Source organism: Aricia agestis, chromosome Z, assembly GCF_905147365.1.
Source record: "Aricia agestis chromosome Z, ilAriAges1.1, whole genome shotgun sequence".
NCBI classification, from domain to species: Eukaryota; Metazoa; Arthropoda; class Insecta; order Lepidoptera; family Lycaenidae; genus Aricia; species Aricia agestis.
Genome location: NC_056428.1, coordinates 25,537,270 through 25,561,198, shown reverse-complemented (window position 1 = coordinate 25,561,198; position 23,929 = coordinate 25,537,270). Strand labels below are relative to the sequence as shown.

The window sequence follows — 23,929 nt, the reverse complement described above, 5'->3', positions numbered from 1 at the left end:
ACCACACTCGACAGCCACAAACGCCGTTGTGGCTGTTGCGTGTTCAATTAAAAATTGTTGTAGCGTGTGGCACTGGCGTCAACCGTGTGCGGCGAGTCCTTAAAAATGTAAGAAAATTACAGGAAATATGTCGGTAGCGGCGTTTTGTGGTTGTGGGCTTGTGGCCGATGGCCCGTGTGCGGGAGCCCTATCAGCAGGCATAGCAGTTAGCATAACTACATTAGAAACTGGAAATCAAGACATTAGAAATCGGATTACCCTGGTCAATCTGTCACTTTGACTATTCCGAAGAAAGAAACCGTTTCTAATGTTTCTATGGAGAGCATGCTAAGCCTGCTAGTGGTACTTGGATGCATATTGTCATGAATTTTAGAAGCAAAGCGACTATGGCGTTGTAAGTTCCTATTACACACACACGCCAAAATACCCTTAGGAAAAAGACGGTAAGTAAGTAAACCAAGTGGCTGACTTTGAAAATTAAGTGGAGGTATTAGGACCGGAAAAATAATTTGAAAAAAAAAAGTGTGTGTAAAACTATACATCATCTGGCTTATATATTAACTGGCTACATAATATATAAGCCAGATGTTGTATAGTAATATAAAGGTAAGTTATAAGGTTTGTTCAATTTATAAAGAAATAAATAATAGTTATAATTACTTAAAAAAAGTAAAAAGACTTTTTTTTTTCAAAATTTTTAACTATTTATTGCATTGTTACGAATGCAAAGTTTCAAATTAATTAGACTAGAGTTAGGTAAAAATCGTACTCATAGATTCCGTTACATACGGCGCATGCATACATAAAAGCGTATTAAAAAAGCCCTTGCCCTTGCCACAATAGACATAACGACCAGTAGTTCGACTGCAAAGAGACGGACAGGTTTCAATATCTGTCAAATTCGTCGGGTTTCACTAGGATTATAAACGGAATGTGCCTCGCGCTGGCTGATATAATTTATTTTTAAATATTTAAAATATTGATTTCAAAATTGGATTCTGACAATTTTAATCACATGTGCCAAAACACAAACAACAATACGACCAAAGAGGAATACGTCCAGCGAATATGTCATAGTTTTAAATTCGTAGGTAACAATTTAACAACCCTAGCAACGATTTTCGTCATAATACGTCAAATTTAAAAATTTCAACATCAGTTCTAATTCGGCATACTCTATCATTCTGTCTACTCTGCCCTTGCTCTAATATGTTAAAAAAGTGTAGTTGCCCACTTCATTCATAATAATTACGTCTTCATATAAGGTAGGTCATCAGGATTGAAAAGTTACACAATTTAGCGACACAATCCCGTTACGAATGTGTAAATTTCAAAGTTTTAAACTATGATGGCATGTAAATTTCCACAATAGAGGGCGCAGATTTATGCATGAAAGTCTCTTTGTCTATTGTTTACGTTATAGTTTCCACATTGTCCTGGAAAACCCGGGAAACTTCATTTTAAAAAGGGAAAATACAATTTTGAAAGCTGTTTAACACAGCTTAAGACTACATTTAAATATTAGTCCGCGATTTAAATTGGCAAAGCTAAAATAAATTATAAAGGATTAGAAGAAGGTAACATAAATACAACAATCATAAGTTGTATTATGTTATGTGGAACAACAAATAAACAAAGTGAAAGAATAACGTACTTAGAAAACAATCAAATAAACGGGATTGACAATATATTCCTTTGGCAAATCACATTTCGCTGCTTTCGTGTATTTGTTACTTTTATTTCGTTATCGTTTCGATATCGTTCTTGGTCCCTACCGAAAACCACAACCACCACAACCGAGTTGATGCGTGTGTTTGTTATTTAAGTGTAGTACGAGTATATATAGTACACTCGGAAATATTTAAAGTCAACTTCATGACGATTTTGACACAAACTTCATACTGGCTGTCAAGCTCTTTGTTAAATTAGAGTTAAGTAACGATAATGTAAAATGTCTCTGAGTACACGCGTCATAGTAGAGGAGGGGAGGGTGCTATTCGTGTAGTCACTCGAGCGTCATGGAGACCTAGTAGGTTTTGTACATTAGGTAAAACTGAAAAAAAAAATAAGAGCGTTTTTTTATTTTAGCGGTGGGTTCAGAAAATGCAGCCATTTTAAAATTGCTTATTTACATGGGCGTACCGACGGAGGGGGCAGGTGCCCCCCCCTGGATCATGTTGACGTCCCTACTAAATATATTATCTAGTACTTTCATTTATAAAAATAACGATTTTTTGCCATTTGTTTGCAATACAACTAAAAATTATTAAATTTTTATTCTTTATAAACACCTAGTTTATAAAAAATCTGATTTGCCCCCCCCTGGCCCAGAATCTGCGTAAAAAAGATTTCTGACGATAAAAAATCATGAATATATATATATAAATATATATATATATATATATATATATATATATATATATATATATATATATATATATATATATATATACAAGAATTGCTCGTTTAAAGATATAAGATAATATCATAACAATTGTTGGTGCCATTAAAATCTAACTAAATTTTACTTCGCTAAGGGCCTGTTTCACCACTTTCTGATAAAGTGCCTAATAGGCTATTCACAACTTTTTTGACAGATTCTCTTGATCTGTCAAGTTAATTGGTGGATAGCCTTATCAGGAAGTGGTGAAACAGGCCCTAAATCAATTATTTTAAATGCTTGGCTTGAACGAATCACTACTATCTCAACTCAAAGGGTCTGCCATTAATGTCTAATTCCTGTCCTGCTACTGGCCTGTCAATTAATTCACTCTAACCGCTGTAACCGCGTTCGACCCTGTGGTATCGGATTTAGTGATAAATGATAATACATTCCCTAGACCATTTCTGGTTCTGAACCGTTTGTCATGAGGGATGCCATTTTACGAAATGTTTGTCTAGCCGGGGACCACCCACTTGGCTTACCTAAACTAATTGTTTGATAAAGAAAACAAGCATAACTTTGCAACAAATTAGCACTCATTTTTTGGGCAAAAATCTGAAAATTACAGATTTTAGTTTAATGTGATTTTTATGGCTGCATAGTGCACGCTCTTCTGAATGAATAAATTTTATTAGGATGGCTACGCGGGCCACTTGGAAATTAGAATGCCTCCAGGGACCACCAGTGGTCCGCGGACCACCGGTTAAGAACCACTGCCACACCCTACCTGTTTAGACCCTAAACTTTCCAATAAACATTATCATGGGATCATGATTTAGGTACACAGTGTGGTTTAGTTGTGTAGAGCTTAGGCTTAGCTCACGAAAAGGTCGTGGGTATGATTCCCGCGTTGGAAAAACTAAGTAGACACCTGCCCGAGGCACTGAGTTCGTATTATGTACGGATGCAAATAAAGCCTTCGAAAGTTTTTAAGTTAATTAAGAGGGCGATTAAAGCAAAAAATCAAACATCTTCTTTTTTTCTACACACTCAGCCCGTCTTTCATAATTATGTCAGGTGAAAAAGAACGACGCGGTCTCAGTGCCAAGATAGTTTTTTTCTTAATAACTCGATAAATATACAACATTTTAAGAATCCTCTAGTACAGTCTCTGTAATTGAATTTTATATTATTTTTTAATTTATTGACTCAGTTGATTGCACCGTTTTGAAAAGAAATTAAATTTCATACTGACCAAATTTTTGGTCCATATTTAATAAATAAAAATTAACTATGTACTTATTTTTTTTAATGCGAAAAATGGATTATTATGTTCCTACTATATATTATATAGACGATTTTTCACATCGTAACATGTAAACGTAAATATAAAGTAGTGCATTTTATTTATTTTTTTTAATATTTTCTAGAAACACGAGGCCCACGTGTATGATAATGTGATTGTATTCATAATATAATTTTCCAAAGTTTTTATGTTATTTTAAGAAACTTACAACGTGGGGGTGAAAATTTAAGGCTACTTAATTAATTACTCGAAAACGGTACTATATTATAGTCTATAGTCTATACCAGCGGTCGGCAACCTTTTGGCAGGCAAGGGCCACAAGGTGGCAAAACAAACTAAAGGCGGGCCGCAAGCCTCATTCTCGTATTAACCCTAGAAGCTCAGTATACCTACACATAATGAAGGGATATAAGTTTAGTGTTTGTTATAAAAATATGACACAAACAGCTTCGTTCTAAGAGGCAATTACTACTGGCAATATTAGAAAACACTGTTTTTGATACGTCATATAACTTATTCATAAAATCATAACACATTCACGGGCCGCAAGTGAGACGTTCGCGGGCCGCATGCGGCTCGCGGGCCGTAGGTTGCCGACCGCTGGTCTATACCATAGGGCATAGGGTATTTACGGTTTGTCCTAAACTCTCATCATTTAAAAATATATATTATGTTTAACGACATCCCATACGATGGAAAATGAACAACCATAAGGTTGCCTTGTATAATTCCTCTGTATACTTACTTAAGAGGGCGACTAACCCCAAAAATCAAGCATCGTCCTTCTCTCTTCACACTCAAACCCGTCTTTCATTTGCCAGGTGAAAAAGGACGACGCGGATTCATCGCCAAATTAGTTTTTTCTCAATAACTCGATAAATATACAACATTTTAAAAATCCGCTAGGTCGATCTCTCAATGATATAATTTTATACAATGTGTTAAAATATTAACTTAGTTCAATGCACGGTTATGGCAATAAACGAATTTTTACGTGAAAATTAGATGCATCTTTGTGATTTTTTTCTATCGAGAAAATTTTAAGATATCGTGTTTTTGCTCAGATCGACTTCTCGAAAATATAATGTAGTATCTAATTTTAGGAAATGAAAGAATTCGAGGCTTATATTCAAGTATAAAAATGAATTATAAAAACGACACTTTCGGGTTAGTCGCCCCCTTAAACTTATTCTATTAAACTTCTTGCAATTCTGGTTTTCTGAATAAGAAGTTATATTGATTTTTTCTACCTGAATTTGCATTGTAAATAGCTATATTTTTACTATAATATGTTCACTTTTATGCTCATACTCTTTACATTACAGTTTAAATGTGAGTTTTCTATCATTAAATTTAATGAAATCACTATTTAGTATTTATGTAAGTAATAATTGGCATGACCCTATGCAAACCTAACTGAATTCTCAAAGTAAATGAAACGGTGGTTGCACTCGCTTAAAACACACTATATTTTGTGCCAAGGAATTAAAAAAAACATTACTTTTTAACAAAATATCCTTTTATTTATGTTTGCGTGATATTCAGGGTCCTTTGGGCAGTAGCAACGACGAGTTCTGGGCTGATCCCGGGTCCGAAGCTGCAGGTGCAAACTTATTTAGCCATTCCCTCGTCTTTTCGAGAAAGGAGGCGTCCGTCCCCAACAAAAAGGCAACTACCAACACAAATAACACGATGTACAATCCTTTCGACATTTTGAAATAAATAATAATCAGCGTAACCGGTTGCGTGCGCTTTTATATTTAATTTTTTTTTATAATATTTTTATAACGTGCAAAATCGATTGTTTGCAGAAAACATAGTATAAATTATGATTTAAAATGTATTACAGAAACACGATGCGTGTCTTATCTTCAACCCTCCGTGCACCACGTGAATAAAAGTTACACCGTGCACCACGTGGGGTTTGTCAAACCCCAATACTTATCTGGGCAAAGAATGAAATTAAATAAAAAACTAAATAAAATGAAAAAAATTGTATTAATTTGTTCATTTTATTTAAAGTAATTGTTTTTGTCTATTTAATTGTAATATAAAGTGATACTTACTGAGATAACTCCCATTTTTTAATCGGCCTGACCGAGCATAACACCTCGCTCGGTCGGAAGATTTTCCTTTGTGGCGGCCACGCAACTTAACTTAATATAATCAGACTACACGATATTCAGGCAAGTTGAAATCAGTACATTTTTTTTTAATGAAAGTGGGCACGGTATGTGTACGCAAATAGGTCTATTATTGTGCTCACAACCGAATTTGAGTTTTAATTTAACTTCCTGGTACAATCTGAATACTTCTTTATTGATCTTGATAATTTTTCTGGTGGTCCAGGGGCTGCTTTGCCAAGAAATTGGTGAAACCGCTTCAAGAACCTCTTAGTATGGATGGTTTATATCTTTGCGATTTTTAAAATCTTCTTCTATGAAAGTCATACTTTATTTGTTCATAAACCTCTCCACGAATGTTTATTTAATCGAAATGAATTCAAATATGCGAGAAAAATAGATTTTTTCACATTTCACAATACTCTGCCTATACAACTTTTTAACGATGTCCTGAACTACGTGGGGTTTGTAGTACCCCAGCACACTTTGTGCACGTCTTTTTGTTGCATCAGTGAAGAAAATCCTAAGCTACTGCCGCCGAACGGTTAGGCAATGTCTTAACTCCAGCTACATAAAGCGTCAAAAAAATCACACGAATATTAAAAAAGTTATGAAAATTTTCGTACATCTGGGGTTTGTCAGACCCCACGTGGTGCACGGAGGGTTAAATATTTAAATGTTATCATCTTTAAATATTTTTGAAGTTTTCATAAATAATATATATTTTTTTATGAAATAAGGAGGCAAACGAGCAAACGGGTCACTTGATGGAAAGCAATGTAGGGAAGGAAATAGGAGAGGGAAGGAAGGGAAAAGGGCCCTGATTGGGCCTCCGCCAAACTCACTCGCTCGGCGAAACACAGCGCAAGCGCTGAATCACGCCGATTTTCTGTGAGCCAGTGGTATTTCTCCGGTCGACGAGCCCATTTTTTCGTTTTTAAGGTGTTGAAAATTAAGATGGCACTCTCTATAATTATTGTATTATCATTTAGGTATCTATGATCGATACGAAGTTAACTTATGTTTTAAAGTTAAATTAATGTCTTTTTACACATTTTTTATGTATTCACATTACAGAATATGTATTGCATATTTGCATATTTTAAATTTTTATGTAATTGCAAGATCAGATTTCTAACCACGTTTTGCTGGGGGAGTCTAAATTAGGCGACTTTTATGAACTTCCTAATGAAGTGCATTGAATGCCAGTCCAGATTTAAAAATTCTGGCCTGTCGTATGTTAATTCAGTCCTGAAAGATAATTTACTGGAATTGCAATACAATATCTACTAAATGCCATACAATTTCTCTTTCGAATATAGAAACTGGAGATGGTGACCTATCAATTATCATACTATAGCTGTCAAAAGCATGTGTTGTCCGATCCCGTCTACCAATAACGATTAGTCTTATCACTGATCTACCAATAGCGGGTCCCCATGCGCGCTCCCCAGCCCCTCTCATTCCTCGTCCCACCAAAGTGACCTCAAATCGAACATAGCGCCTTTTATTTTTACGCATAATATAAGGAGCGGCCTTTACCTATCGCTAATACTGTTCTACTGCCTACACCCACATAACAGTTTACATCTAAGAAAATATACAACCCAACATTAAACATCCTCCTTTTGGAAGTCGGTTAAAAATTGATTTTCATATTAAGTCAATAAGGCGGAAAATATAATGAACAATTTCATGTGGAAATCAATTATCCGCGTGATTTAAACTGAAAAACCTATGAAAGTCGTGGAAAATTGAAAGCAGATTGTTTAATAAGCGAGAAAATCAGTTTTCCACAATAATGCATGAACTTTAAAGGTATTTTAAGTACTAGATGTTGCCCATAACATCTTTGCAAAGCAAGACGTTTACGACGCGTAGTAAACTAACGTAGTAAACTAAACATTTTAGTTCAATAAAAAACTATTCTATACTTATTGAATTTTAAATAACTCAAAGTATTTGTCTAAATCCAAATTTCATTTGTATCGGTTTAGCGGTTAGAGGATAAAGACAGACACTTTTTCATTATAAAGCTTGTGAGGATTTATAGTAAACTAGATGACCTGTTAATCCGTAACTCTATTGCTCCGAAATTCGGATATATAATTGGAATCTCGGAATCGACTCCAACGATTTTCATGAAATTTAGTATATAGGGGGTTTCGGGGGCGATAAATCGGTCTAGCTAGGAATCATTTTTAGAAAATGTCATTTTATTCGTGTTTTATAGAATACCGAGCAAAGCTCGGTCAAACAGCTAGTAATTAATTATGACTCCATATTTAGCAGACACACTTTTGTATTTATAATTAAGGATAAAATGTAATAATAAATAAATAAACAGAATAGTAAATATGAAGTTGACGACCTCTGTGACTCACTTGGTGGGCTGTTGGTAGCTCAAGCAGGGGGTCGCGGGTTCGAATGCCGCCGACGGAACAAAAAGTTTTCAAAGTTCCTGGGTCATGGATGTGTATTAAATATGTGTAATAAAAATCTTAAATATATGTATAGTATAAAAGTATTAAATATATTTCCGTTGTCTGGTACCCGTAACACAAGTCCTTCAGGTATTTAACACGGGGCCAGACTGACGTGGTGTGAAGCGTCCATAGATATATTATAATAAAAAAAGAAGTGAATAAAAGCATTTTCATCTGGTATCGGATTAATTTTACAATATTATCAGGCGGACCGGGAAAGAATTGTAATGGAAGGGGAAATTGAAAGCGCCCGGGATAATATCCTTTATCTGCGATTGTTCTCTCAACGAAAATTATCTGCTCATTTTAGTTTTACTATATATATATATTTTATTAATGTTATATTAACAATATATATTTCAACGAGCTGTTGCCCGCGGCTTCGCTCGCGTTAAGAAGTATTATTATATACAAACTTTCATCCCCTATTTGAACCCCTTGGGGTTAGAATTTATCAAAATCCTTTCTTAGCGGATGCCTACGTTATAACATCTACCTGCATGCCAAATTTCAGCCCGATCCGTCCAGTGGTTTGGGCTGTGCGTTGATAGATCACTATGTCAATCACCTTTGAGTTTTATATACAGTGTGTAACAAAAATAAGTGATAATACTTTAGGGTGTGTACGTGTTCCTTGTAGAGAGTTCACTGTGAAAGTAGCAGCTCTGAAAGACGATTTTTTTTTCACTTTTGTATGGGCAAGGACCCGAGTGTCACGAGTTTCCCCATACAAAAGTGAAAAAATTTTTTGGTCTTTCAGCGCTGCTACTTTCACAGTAAACTCTCTACAAGGAACACGTACACACCCTAAATTATTATCACTTATTTTTGTTACACACTGTATATAGATATATATTTCGATTGATAGTTCTAATTGTAATGTAATCTGAAAGGGTGTATGTCTTTCTCTTACGCCTTCACGCCCAATATGCTAACCCGATTTATATGAATTTTGTATATAGATACTTCGAGGCCCAGTGCCTAGCATACGCCAACGAGATATCTCACTCTACATGTTTTCTCGATGTTTGATGGTTTGTCTCTTCATTTCTATTGACCCTAACATGACAAACATTTTTTCTCGCGTAGATCTATCATCGAAATAACACATTTTGTCGAGATAATGTCGAGATTTTGACATTATGAGACGAGTAGTTTTTAATGATCTCGAGAGTGAGGTATCTCGTTGGCGTATGCTCCCGCCCGTGAATTTCTGCAATGAAGTTGCGGAGATTAACCAGTATAATAATATTAAATTGAATGTGGTATTATACCACATTCAGTTTATCACAATATATATCTTGAGTACCGGCCTTATACACCCTAAAGTATTATCACTTAGTTTTGTTACACCTTGTATATTCTAAATCTTCCCAATCATGGTGAACCATTACAGTCCCAGGTAAAGGGAGGTTTCAACATAATGGATTGGTCGGTTCAGTCGTTCGGTGGATGATCTCGATGCTTTTACTCTGACGTTGATTGGAGGCTGTTCATTACACTGATGTTGTAATTTGTACGTCTTTTCAATGATAAATGCTTCCATTATAGGATTTACAAGGTGTAACAAAAGTAAGTGATAATGCTTTAGGGTGTGTATTTGTTCCTTGTATCACAGAGTACTCTATACTGGCTTGTATAGAGTTCATTGCAAAGGTAGCAGTGCTGAATAGGGCTTCATTTTTAATTTATTGTCTGAGCATAATTTACGACGTTGGGGTGTTCTCATTAAAGTATATCTGTCGCAGCCAACTGGTTTAAATAGCCGTTCAATCAAACAGCTAGCCCTTTGACTGAACAACGCCATTCAATCACGTGTCTAGCTTTTTAATTGCATATTTAAGTCTTAATTTAATATTTAAGTTTTTAATTGAATAATTAAAGTAAAATTTAAACTAATATTTGAGGAGAAATGACGAGATTATGAAATGCACCACCAAGGTATTTATTGCAATTGTGTTCAAAATGAGTTAGAATACAATTAATCTGCTTGTTATCATTACGCTTGTGTAATAATACCACTAAACTAATGATCACCTTAGTTAATTTACCATTTAACCAGTTGGCTAAGCGTCACCTAGCTGTAGTGTTGAACGTTGCAATCAACAAGTCGGCTAAACGATGTATAGCCGTGTGAAGGAATGGCGTTGTTCAGTCAACTGTTTGATTGATTGCCTTTTTTAACCAGTCGACTGCGACATATCCATACTTACTAATATTATTAATGGGTGTCTGTCTGACTTTCTGTTTGACTCTGTCTGTTACCTCTTCACGCAAAAAACGCTGAATCGTCTTTGCTGAAATTTGGTATGAAAGTCCTTTGGGTCCCAGGATAGGATATACGATACTTTTTATCTTGAAAAAATGCACAGTTCCGACGTGATAAAGAAATTTTGGCGCCATTTTCGGACACAGCAGAGACCCACATACTTGCGGATCCCCCGCAAGATGCTTAAAATCATTTTCTCGGCGCAAAAAAAAAGGTAGTCAACCAAATCCTTGGGTCCACATTATAAAAAAACAAATATTTTTATAGTTATTCGGAGCCTAAAAATCTTAAAATCAAAAGAACTCTTTTACACCTTAAGCTTTTTCCATCTACGTAAGTATAAGCTTTATCAAACGATATGAATTTTATTCATATCGTTTATTCATAGCAACTGATGAATAATATTTATTTTATAGAGGGCGAAACATCGTCCTTCTCTCTTCACACTCGTCTTTCATATGCCAGGTGAAAAAGACGACTCGGATTCATCGCCAAATTAGTTTTTTCTCAATAACTCGATAAATATACAACATTTTAAAAATCCGCTAGGTCAATTTCTCAATGATACAATTTTATACAATGTGTAAAAATATTAACTTAGTTCAATGCAGGGTTATGGAAATAAATGAAAAATTCGTGAAAATTAGATGCATCTTTGTGATTTTTTTCTATCGGGACAATTTTAAGATATCGTGTTTTTGCTCAGATCGAATTCTCGGAAATATAATGTAGTATCTTATTTTAGAAAATGAAACAATTCGGGGCTTATTTTCAAGTATAAAAATGAATTCTAAAATCGTCACTTTAGGGTTAGTCGCCCCCTTAATATTAAATTTTATGGATATTTTTATGAGAAATCGGAATTGTAAGCGCATACCAATGGCGTCGCGGTAGCTTAGACATAGATTATATAATGAAACTCTTTACTACAAATCATTTTTCTAAAGCTAGGTAGGTAGGTATAATATTAAATTTTATGAATATTATTTTAAGAAATTCGGAATTGTAAGCGCCTACCTATTAGATAGATAATATGCAACTCTTTACTACAAATCATGTATAACTTATTAGCGGACTGTAACCATACCCGGTGCATGCATTGTAACAAAAAAACGTGCCTAAATGAAGATTAGCCAATATAATGTTTATTTACTATTACTTGTTCTAATATCTGTGTATTCTGTGATACATAGATATTAGAATAAGTAATAGTACATTTAAACATTCATCGCAATAGTTATAGTATTGATCGTGGTCTGGTTAATTCTATCTGTCTTCATCGACCAATGTCTAAAGTGTCGAGACTCGACAGTTAAATCTTAATCAGTCTTAACTTAAGTTAAGTAATGATATTATGTAACTTATTATCACAAGTATAATATTATACACCGTTATCCTTGAAACCATCAAATGAGCCCGTCAAAATGAACAACTTTTTCTATGAGAACAATGCTGGGAACTCAAAAAAATGCCGTCTTCATACCCATACGGAATCCCGGATCGGTAATTTGTATGGGTATGAACACGGATTTTTTTGAGTTCCCAGCATTGTTCTCATAGAAAAAGTTGTTCATTATGACGGTCTCATTTGATGGTTTCAAGGATAACGGTCTTTACACTAACACACTTCGTTAGTATACAAGGCTTAAAATATATGTCTCTAATGTCATAGTGTCAAAACATAGTGATCATTTACTTTAGGCACACCCTAAAGTAAATGACCTCACTGTGAAAGTAGCAGTGCTGACATAATAACTTTTTTAACTTTTGTATGGGCAAACTCATGACGCTGGCGCGCTTGTCCATGCAAATAAAAAAATTTGCTCTTTCAGCGCTACTACTTTAACAGTAACCTCTGTATAAGGGACACATTCATTGTTTATATTTGTTTAATTACACTCTGTATGATATTACTATATTTAGGGCCTGTTTCTCACTTCCTGATAAGTGACGAATAGGCTATCCAACAATTAACTTGACAGATCAAGTATGGAGAATCTGTTAAAAAGTTGTGAATAGCCTATTATGCACCTTATCAGACAGTGCAGGTGAAACAGGCCCTTAGGAGTTATAAATGCCAAAGTTATCGATATCGCGTATTATACAGTGTGTAACAAAAATAAGTGATAATACTTTAGGGTGTATACGTGTTCCTTGTAGAGATTCCACTGTGAAAGTAGCAGCTTTGAAAGACGATTTTTTTTTCTTCACTTTTGTATGGGCAATGGCCCGAGCGTCACGAGTTTCCCCATACAAAAGTGAAAAAAAATTTTGGTCTTTGAGCGCTGCTACTTTCACAGTGAACTCTCTACAAGGAACACGTACACACCCTAAAGTATTATCACTTATTTTTGTTACACCCTGTATAATCAATGTTAATTCGAATAATACGTTTTGTTCACCCTTAATTACATAATATCTATTCAGTATTCCACAACAATATTACACAGCGAGTAACCATACAGGGTCCGCTTTTGTTATTCTGACATGTTGACAAAGTCTTTTGATAGACAAAGACGGCGAACCATGAATAGTTATATTGCGCTGCGTAATTGAATGGAAGAATCCGGTAACTGACATCCTATAACTTAAGGAGATTATTATTTTATTCCCTTATTTATTTCTTTATTATTATTACAACACTTGTAACTTACCTACTTACGGCCGTTCCCAATATTTGATCTATCTCTGGTTTTGCCCAACTAGAGATAGGACATACATAGGATAGCTCACATTAGACATTAGAGACATATATTTTATGTCAATTGTGAGCTATTCCTATCCCTAGTAGGGCAAAACCAGAGATAGATCAAATATTGGGAACGGCCGTTAATCATATGGCCTATATATCTGGCTACATATAAAATCCACACTTTTGTATTTCAAATCGTTTTCCCGGCCCTGAAGTCATCGTTACTCAGAATAAGAGTACTTACCTACTAATATAATTTTACCCTTTCATCCTTTCATCCCTTTCAAATCAATCTATGAAAAAAGGGATGACATTACGATGTTGCCACTTTTTAATTTCTTCACTTTCTTGACAGACTATACCAATTTTTTGTTAAATGCCAGGATCATGTTTCAACTATAAAATTAAGTAATTCCACTTTGAACCAATATCGGAAAACTCGCAATTTTTTTTTCATTTACCTAGTGTGTTTACGGAAATTTCGTCGAAGAATAAATAGTTGTTCCAGAGGGGACACGTTTTATGGTCGGCACAGGTAATTAAAAGTTATTGTATAACTTGGAGTTGAATATTTAATTCTTTTATACAGGTCAGGGAATACTTGACTGCAACAAGCTTGGCGCTTACATTTTACAGCGGAATATTTCGTTTTTTCGTAGAATACGGTTGAAATGTTTTGCGTTTTGTAACACGTATTGATTTTTATGTCAATAAAAGGATTTACCCGCAGTTCTGAAACTGCTAGACCGATTGTAATGACTACATAGAGGTACCACGCGTAATTTTGATGATGAAAAGGAAATTTAATTAAATCAGCTCGTTAGGGTTCCGTTTTGACTTGATTGACGATCTCTGTGGCTCAGTGGTGAGCGCGTCGGTAGCTCAAGCCGGGGGTCGCGGGTTCGAATCCCGCCGACGGAACAAAAAGTTTTCAATGTTCCCGGGTCTGGATGTGTATTAAATATATGTATGATATAATAAAAATCTTAAATATATGTATAGTATAAAGTATTAAATATATTTCCATTGTCTGGTACCTGTAACACAAGTCCTTTAGGTACTTAGCACGGGGCCAGACTGACGTGGTGTGAAGCGTCCATAGATATTATTATTTATTATTATTATTATTATTATAGGGTTCTGTAATCAACAAAACTTGGTTGACTATAACTGAACACTAAAACGGAACCCTAACAAGGTGATTTTTGGTATATTGATAGGTTAATACTCATATAATTTAAGAGTAACATTGTCCCACAAATAGAACAATCCATATTTCAGGACCATCAAGTCAACGTATGAAATCATTTCTATTTCTGTTAGCTAATACTTTTAAGATTTTTCACAAATAAAAATGTTGTTGGTCTTATCAAAATGAAGCTACTTACAAAAAATTAGCTTAATAGTGATAAAAATTGTTCTAGTGCTTCCGTACTATAAGTTACAAGGTTTGTTCAAATTATACGAAAAAATGAGTAACCAAGTAAGAAATTATTTTATAAAATGTTACTTATCCACTTCATCCACTTACGTCTTCAAATGTGTTTGAGGGAGCTACATTGTTAATTGTATCAATATTTTGAAAGTCTGAAAGTAACTGCTGTAAGCGTTAAGGCTACCCACTTGAACAGCATCTATACCTTATTATAGAGTTAGAGCCAGCGGGAGCTCCTTCGGCATTTTATTCTAGTGGACCTGGCAAACGTTTTTTTGCCACAAACGTTATTTCAGGTATGAAAAAAATAAGTTATTACCATTCTTAAAACTATCACGTAGGTGCTGCGTAACGCGACACGAGGATATTATGTATTAGAGAAGATTTAATCTACGCTATGTTTTAGTAATAAGTATTATTATATTATTTGCGTAAATAAATAAATACTTAAATAAATAAAAAGTGTAGCGCGCGCGAAGTAGCAATCATTTCATGGCCGCACCAAGTGAAATTCCCTGACAATAACAGCTTGAAACAGCAATTAGCTTTGTTTGTTTGTTCCTTGTTTGCGGTTGTAATAGTGACAGCCTGTGTTCAATAACGGCATCACAGTCACAAGTAACAAGCAGAGAACCCACGGCCACAGACAAACCCTGTGGTTTGAAATTGCCAAACGCTGAGGTCTTAGGGCCTTATCACACTGGCGATAAGCGAGCGATTTGAAAGCGACACGACTGTGCAGCGCACACGCCGCGATGACGCGGACGCCGCGATTGCGCGGCGTGCACGCAGCTTGCCTTCGGCGTTTTGGACACTCAGCAGCAAAATGGATTCTGACGTCACTCCCTAGAGATAGTCTACTATTATATAATAATAATCTGTGTAGACGAGTGTACAAAATGGCGTCCACGCCACGCCGCGACGACGCTGCGCTGTTGCGTCGCTTTCAAATCGCTCGCTAATCGCCAGTGTGGTAAGACACTTAGCCGGCCCCTAGACCATCAATTGTATTGTGCTATATAACGCTTCAATTTTATTAAACAGTTTATTTCGCGATGTCCAATCTCAACCCTAAGCGGTCATTAATTAATATTACGCAATATTGCGCAATAAAATTACTCGTCTAGGGCCCGCTTATTACCCTCACGATATTAAATCCACGATAGACATAACTACTAAATCTATTTGAAACTTTTATATGTAACTTAACTTAATAATTCTTACAAGAAATACGAAAAGTTTATATGTAGTTGGTACAATATAATAAGCAGACGAACATATAACCTCCTGAATTTCGGTATTTTATCATTTTAAATTTTCTATACCTTTGTCACGTTATTGAATATTAATAACGTGAAAAAACTGAATGTTGCACATTGTATACTTATTTATGCAACGCAACATAATGCAGTATCACTAAATTATTCATACGTGTAACGTGCAAACAGCCTATTCCGTTAAAATCATTCATGCGTCGTTGTAACAAAGTCAACATAAGTTTAAACAAATTTAGTTGAAACTTCAGTTTGTGCCACTTGTATACTGAACGGCAACCTGGCCAGGAGTTTGGAATGTTTAATTACTTAAATAAATCAGGTTACACAGGAATTTTGGCTGGGTTTCCTGGAAAAATCCGTATATATATAATAACTTGAAATATGACGTAAGTTACTGTAAACTATATTTTTAATTAATAAACCAGCTACGGTATAAAAAACAGATTTAAAATATTGTTTTAATTGTATTTCTGGGAGTAAAAAACATAAAAATGAACATAATATATCCTACGTTAATATTATAAGTAAAGGCGAAATTTTGTTTGGATGTATAGATGTATGGATGTGTGGATGTATGGATGTTTGTTACTCTTTCACGCAAAAACTACTGAACGGATTTTAATAAAACTTTACAATAATATAGCTTATACATCAGAATAACACATAGGCTACAATTTTAACCGACTTTCAAAATAGGGGAAGTGTTATGTTTGTTTTCTTATCTTCAACGATTACTCCGCCGTTTGTTAACAGATTTACTAAATTTTTATTTTGGTATATATACCAAAAGGTAACATCCTAATTTGGTATTATATTAACAAAAGTGGTGATCTGATGAAGGATCCATAAGTAATCGAGGGAACTCCTCAAAATAGGGAAACATGTAGTGACTTCGGTTTCGTGAAAAGTATTCTAAGCATATGCTGCCAACAAGTAAGATTTTGCACCGAGGTATACCTGGTATACCGTGGTTCGGAAGGTGCTGAGAGAACTCCTGATTCTTTATAGATACAAGTTTGGGAGTTTCGGCGTTGTTTTAAGAACGGAAAGCATATGCTACTATGCAAATTACATTCATCATCATCATCATCACTACCATATTATACCATTCATCGTCCCATGATTATGAGCCTATTATTGGTACTTTTCACAGTCTTTTAGATCGAGACTCGAGTTTGTCAAGCGATAATTTAAAAAAAATCTATACTTATAATATTATAAACCTGAAGAGTATGTTTGCTTGAACGCGCTTATCTCAGGAACTACAGATCCGATTTAAAAACTTATTTCTAATTTCAGTGTTACATAGCTCATTTATCGAGTAAGGCTATATTATTATCACGCTACGACTAATACGACCGAAGAAACTCAGGAAAATGTGGGAAAAACGGGGGAAATATTAGAAAGAGTTTATCTCACGAACTACTGGAGCAATTTTTATGGCAATATTTGGCACATAATATGTACAGTACCTGGATGACCGAGCTTTGCTCGGTATAGCAAACACTCATTGTCTTCGTGTTACTTATTAACGCCATCGTCGCAGGTCGTTAAAACAATTAGTTGCTAACAAAATAGTATTATTATTTGCCAATAGATGTCAGGAAGAGTCATATTTTTCAGTTTATCGATTATCGATAAAACACGAATAAAAAGACATTTTCTGAAAATGATTCCTAGCTATTTTTATATAAATCGATCTAGCTAGGTATATATATATATATATATATATATATATATATATATATATATATATATATATATATATATATATATATATATATATATATATATATATATATATACAAGAATTACTCGTTTAAATATATAAGATATATAGAGTAGACCACGTGAAGAGAGTATAGCTATTTTTCATGGGAAAATGTACGGTTTCTGTAAAATTCCTAATTGACGGCGAAGCCGCGCGGGACATCTAATAATTATATACTGTCGAATTGAGAAACCTTCTTTTTGGAAGTCGGTTAATAACAGGGGCGTAGCTACCGCCGTATCAACCGTATCAATTATACGGGGCCCCCGACCTACGGGGCCCCCCCAGGTGCGTAAGCAAAAATTAATAAAACTTCATAATTTTTTTTCAATTTCAGAAATGAGAAAAATAAAAAAAGGAATAATTTCTTTTTTCCCGAGTAAAGCGTGCGTTCAAATTTTAAGAACTTCTATGGGCCTGTCAGACCTGTCACTATTGTCTAATATCCATAGAGGCAGAAACTTAAGAACAACTAAAGTCATCATCAGCTATGAATGATATTAATGTTTGCCGAAAAAAGGCAAGGAGACTGGAGTGTTAATATATTATTTAATTTGAATTGTTTTTAAAAATGTGACAGATAGATAATAATTATGATGAATAAATATTTATTTTAATTTTATGCAAACATTTTTTCTTTTTTGAGAAATCTTTACCCTTCCTAAGGGCCCCCAAACAAATTTTTATACGGGGCCCCGCCAAGGGACGCTACGCCCCTGGTTAATAAGTAAATAAAATGTTGATTCTCTAATATAAATATTAGAGAATCAACTTTTTATTTAGTCAGAATACTTCTTGACAGGGGTGAGAAAGCATATTTCGAAGTAAAAAAAATGTTGTCTGTATAAAAGTAGGCGAACCGACGACCTAGAAAGGCTAAGAAGGTCTCAAATTTACAACCGCGTTCTGAAAAGTTGACCGAGTATGAGTTGGTGTGAATTATAGCGAGATTGTCGCTTCGACCATGAGAGCTTGGAGCTCGCACAGTAACAAAATCGGCCAAGTGCGAGACGGACTCGCGCACGAAGGGTTCCGTACCAATATAGAACAAAAATAGGAAAAATTGTGGTTTTTGTATGGGTTAACTGTTTATTTTATTTTAATTTTATTATTAATTATATTAAAGTATACAAAAGAGTAGTTTATAAGTATTTCAGGTGCCTATCTATTTCCATCATTTATACAGAGCAATTAATAATGGCAAAAAAATGTTTGTTGTATGGGAGCTCCCCTTAAATATTTAATTTGTTTTGTGTTAAGTATTTGTTGTAGCGGCAACAGAAATAAATAAATCTGTAAATTTCATCCCTCTGTCTATTACCGTTCTTGAGTCACAGCCTGTAGTGTTAGCACGGCGACCAGCGGAAATGCGAAAGTATGGACAAACTGTGGAAATAAACCTAAGGTGCCGTTCCGATCTTTTTTCGTTCCGAAAAATTAAATTAAAATGCCACTTTATGACAGACTATAGTCACAAACTGTGGAGATAAACTTAAGGTGCCGTTCCGATCTTTTTTAGTTCCGAATAATTCAATTAAAAAGCCACTTTATGACAGACTATAGTTCTAAAAATTCAAATAATATCCTACATTATGACATATACTATAGTGTGTCATAAAGTGGCATTTTAATTTAATTTTTCGGAACGAAAAAAGATCGGAACGGCACCTTAGGTTTATTTCCACAGTTTGTCCATACTTTCGCATTTCCGCTGGTCGCCGTGCTAACACTACTGGAGATAGGCAGACGCACAGACAGACATCGAAGTCTTAGTAATAGGGTCCCGTTTTTACCCTTTGGGTACGGAACCCTAAAATTATTTCGAAAGTTAGCTATCATAATATTATGTGGGTGATTTAGTAGGTATTTTAATTTTTTATTTTATGTGTGTCTCTTAAACACTCCTTCAACTGTCCCACCTCATTAAATATCAAAATCCGATATTTATGCAGATTATTTAGTTTCGACATGGGAAATACCCAATTCTGTAGTCAATTCAATTCATTTATTTCAGATTTTAATACATAGTGTTGATTTCAATGAAAGGTCCTTATTCTAGTGTTAGTTAAAATATAAAATAAATTGAAATTAAATATTATGGAAACTACGGGGCTAAAATGGTCGCTTTGGAGAATCACACTAAGAATCATAATATGATTCATTTTTTTAAAATCGCAAAATGCAAGTCTGCTTGCAATTCATGTCTACAACTCGACAAGTCTTTAAATGAACGTGGCGAAAAAAGGAACTAACGCTGTCATCATACAAAAATGTCATTTTTGACAGTTCTTCCTTACGAACAGCGCCACCGCTCACGTTCATATTTAACCTTGTCGCACTGTAGTAATTTGTACTTATTTGACATTTATCAGTTTGACAGTTTTGACAATTCATTTGCTGAATTGATTGAGAGGAATTGCTAAATGTGACCATTTTAGCCCCGCAGAACTACGGAGCATGGAGCTGCACCCAATGCTCCAACAACACGGAATCCCACCCACACATTCACACCCAACACATTCAGGAGTCTTTGTCTTTGTATCTTTGCATAAGATTTGTGAAGGTTCCTATGAACACCATATAAATAATAGCTTTAGATTAAGACTTCGAGTCCATAAAACTTAGGGCCCGTTTCACCACTTCCTGATAAGGCTATCCAACAATTGACAGTTGTAAATAAATTGTGAAAAAAGTTGTGAATAGCCTATTAGGCCCTTTATCAGAAAGTGATGAAACAGGCCCTTAGTGTCTCTACGTAGAGCGAGTTTGATTTCAAACACTGTGTCACTTATATTTAGTACTGTATATATTTATACTGAGCATTACGCGTACCGAACCCGTACATCGTTATGATAAAACGATTTTCTTTATCGCTAACTGAGGTACTTTTACGTTTATTGGACGTAACATAGCACTGAACATAAGCTATTACAATAATATGATCGAACTTGTAGTCGTTATATGAATACAATTTATCTTATTATTTTGTTATCGCCTCTAAGGCACTAACAAGAATTGGCAAAAACAAAATACACTAGGAGAAAAACAATTTTGTTTAGAATAAATAGTGGAAGAGACCGTTTTGCTTATTTATTGAAGGGTTTGACATACATTTACTGGCGAGATCTTCATTAAATGAAAGTAATTTATTCGTTAAATGTCTCCAAATACGGTTCTTATATTTTTATATTTCATATAATCCCAGTTTTAAGTTCGTAAATATACTAAATTCTAACAATAAAGAAGATAGAAAATTTAGCAGCTACGTCAGGGACATGCAACTAAACGATTTGGAAACTACCGCAAGAATAAATCTTATCCAAGAGATAAACTTTACATTTGACCGATTTACTGTGAAATCGCTATCAAATGTAAAATCTACTCTATCGATAGTGAAATTCTCGCAGGAGGATTTAGGGTCAATTCACACCGAAACGAGGCAAGGTGCGACGTGGCAATGTTTAAACATTATTACCGCTATTAATAGCGGTACAAAATTGAAATCAGACGGCGTCATCTCCAATTTTGTATCGCGTTTCTACATTGCTAAATTACGCCTCCTCTCGGCTCGTCTCGGTGCGAGAAGAGCATTAGACGTGCTAGTTTCTAGATGGTGGGCTGAAGCGATAGGTAATAGGTATAGCTGTAACCTAGCCACTAGGCGGTGCACTACCGCTAGATAGTTCAGACGAGTGTAATTTTGTTTGGATTGCCTAACGTTATTGTTTCAAATCCCACACGTAAGTTCCTTCCTATTTATTTCCGAAACTTATAAATACATGTAAGATTTGGTAGGCGCGACGTTGAATAAACATAAACTCTTTTCTGAAGCAAAAATACGCAACTCGCACCAAAACTTCACTCATCTGGGCTGATCGTGGGCTAACGCCTGCCGCGCTGGTCGCACGTGGCTAGGGTGTGACATGTAAAGCTGGCTACAGCACCTGGGTATCTGCAGAGCGATCTCGTCCATACTGTCGAGGGGCTCGCTCAACGGCCGCTCGTGCAGGCGAGACGGCGCCGTAAGAGTATCGGAACTCATGTTTTGTCTATTTTTCTGTTTGTTTGTCTTCTTTCGGTTCTCCTCGGCGCGACGAAGGTTGTGGAAACGGAAGAAGAAGAACGACATTATAGTGGTGCACTCCCGGCACACAGCACAGTTCAGAAAAGAGAAGGTGAGATCAGGCGGTGACAATGATTAGTTCATGTTGATGCTCTTTGATGGGATACTTCAGTTAGTACGTATGGATTGGGGCGGCGTTCGGCCGGTTTCACGATCGCCCGGTTAACCTACGCTCGTACATAATTTATGTGTTTGTTCAACTTTATATACGCAACCTGCCATTTAGGAAAACTGTATCCTGAATCTTCGTGCGGGATTAGGAGTAGGCGAGTTTGGGGTAATGGGAATAATTAATTTGAGTATACTTTATTGTTTATTGAAGTTGCTTCAGGAAAATAGTATTTTGTTTTTATCGCGCTCTAGTTGTCAATTCTACTTAGTAATTTGTATAAATTGTGTTTCTTAATAATATTTGTTGTACCTAAAAATATGTTAATTGGTTCAAATTAAACGCAAATATACTATTTTATACTATCTTGAAATCGAATGTATTTTAAATATTATTGAGCCAATTATTCCCAATTTTGAATATCAATCGTTTTTTAATGAAATTTCATCGTAATTCGGTAGACTGCACGGTCTCAAGGCCAAGTCACAAACTTCGTATATAATTATTATCGTTTGAAATTGCGACGCCGAACTTCACTAATCACTTATTATTTATTATTCTTCCCCCATATTTTGTACATAAAATATATCTCTAGACTCTATAAGTAATATTAGATTCTCCAAGTTCAATCTGATATCAACTTAGTTATTTTCGCTTTATCCAAATTATTAAATACCATAAAGGTACACGAGATACAGATTTGTTTCGATCAATTAAATAAACAAAGCTTTTGAAATCGCAATGTGACATGTATTTCCATGACTTTGTTTTTACAATACAACATTCAAATACATTTCACCGACCAAAATTGTTTACAATAAATGGAGGTCCAATTAAGCGATTTTACGATGCAGGATGTAGATTGTATAGTAATGATGGAAATGCATGTATTGTAATACTCGTTAGACCGCACTAATTGGAAACGTATGGCTAACGATTACATGTTATAACATATTCTAACAATATCGCGTTAATGAATTCCCACTGTTTTTGGTACCAAAAAGAAAGGTTTTTGACTTTTTACTAACATTATTTGGTCCCACCATATAATTTTATTAAACGTAATTATGGGTCGTCTATGGTGGTCGTATATGCCTGTGTAAGCGTAGTCCACGATTTTAGCTAACAAAAGAGATCTTTTTATATTCATCTAAGAGATTTTCATGAATAGTATTGATCAGATTAGTATGAGACCACGAAAAAACCAAAATGTCTCCCACAACCGTGACAGAGTAAATAATTTGAGAGCCAATTTATCGATTTGAACATTCGAACATGACATTTAAGGATCGGACACTAATGTCGGGACACATTGTATATAATATTATATTCACACATTGGCGACCTCCGTGGTTCAGTTGGTGAGCGATTTGGTAGGTCAAGCCGGGGGTCGCAGGTTCGAATCCCGCCGACGGAACATTCCTCGGAATATTCGGAATATTCCTGGGTCTTGGATGTATATTAAATATATTATTATGTATAAGTAATATATAATAAAAATCTTAAATGTATGTACTATGTTACTTAGTATAAAAGTATTAAATATATTTCCGTTATCTGGTACTCGTAACACCAGTCCTTCAGGTACTTACCACGGGGCCAGACTGACGTGGTGTGAAGTGTCCATAGTTATCATTATTATTTTTATTATTATTCATATTTCTACAATATTGTACAAAATTGTAGGGTGCTGTAATTGTCGTGAAAGTCTTTATTTGCTCATATTTTCCAAGTTAGTTTATTAATCGTTAATTATTTCAAGCACTAGAGTTGGTATTGAAATTGATTGAATTAATTAACCGAAGGCTTTCCTTTGGATTATAATTGGGTCGGATTTCCATTCTGATACAAAATTTGAATCCGTCTGCGGTTATGGGATCTTACGTTTACGTTTGACAAACAAATTGATCCTCAATTATCCACTTCGATGACTATTGTGTCAATATTTTTAGGTA

The 23,929-nt window shown here is 35.0% G+C and overlaps 1 protein-coding gene and 1 long non-coding RNA gene across 12 annotated transcripts in view; both read right to left on the bottom strand.

Annotated features, from left to right (window-relative positions):
• LOC121739358 (potassium channel subfamily T member 2) overlaps positions 1-23,929 on the bottom strand; it is a 168,525-nt gene that overhangs the window by 111,203 nt on the left and 33,393 nt on the right. The window lies entirely within an intron of this gene.
• LOC121739377 lies at positions 1,751-23,393 on the bottom strand. Its single transcript, XR_006037436.1, has 3 exons — positions 23,311-23,393; positions 21,339-21,341; positions 1,751-1,763 (listed from the first exon to the last, which is right to left on the bottom strand). It is a non-coding gene; the product is annotated as an uncharacterized LOC121739377 (long non-coding RNA).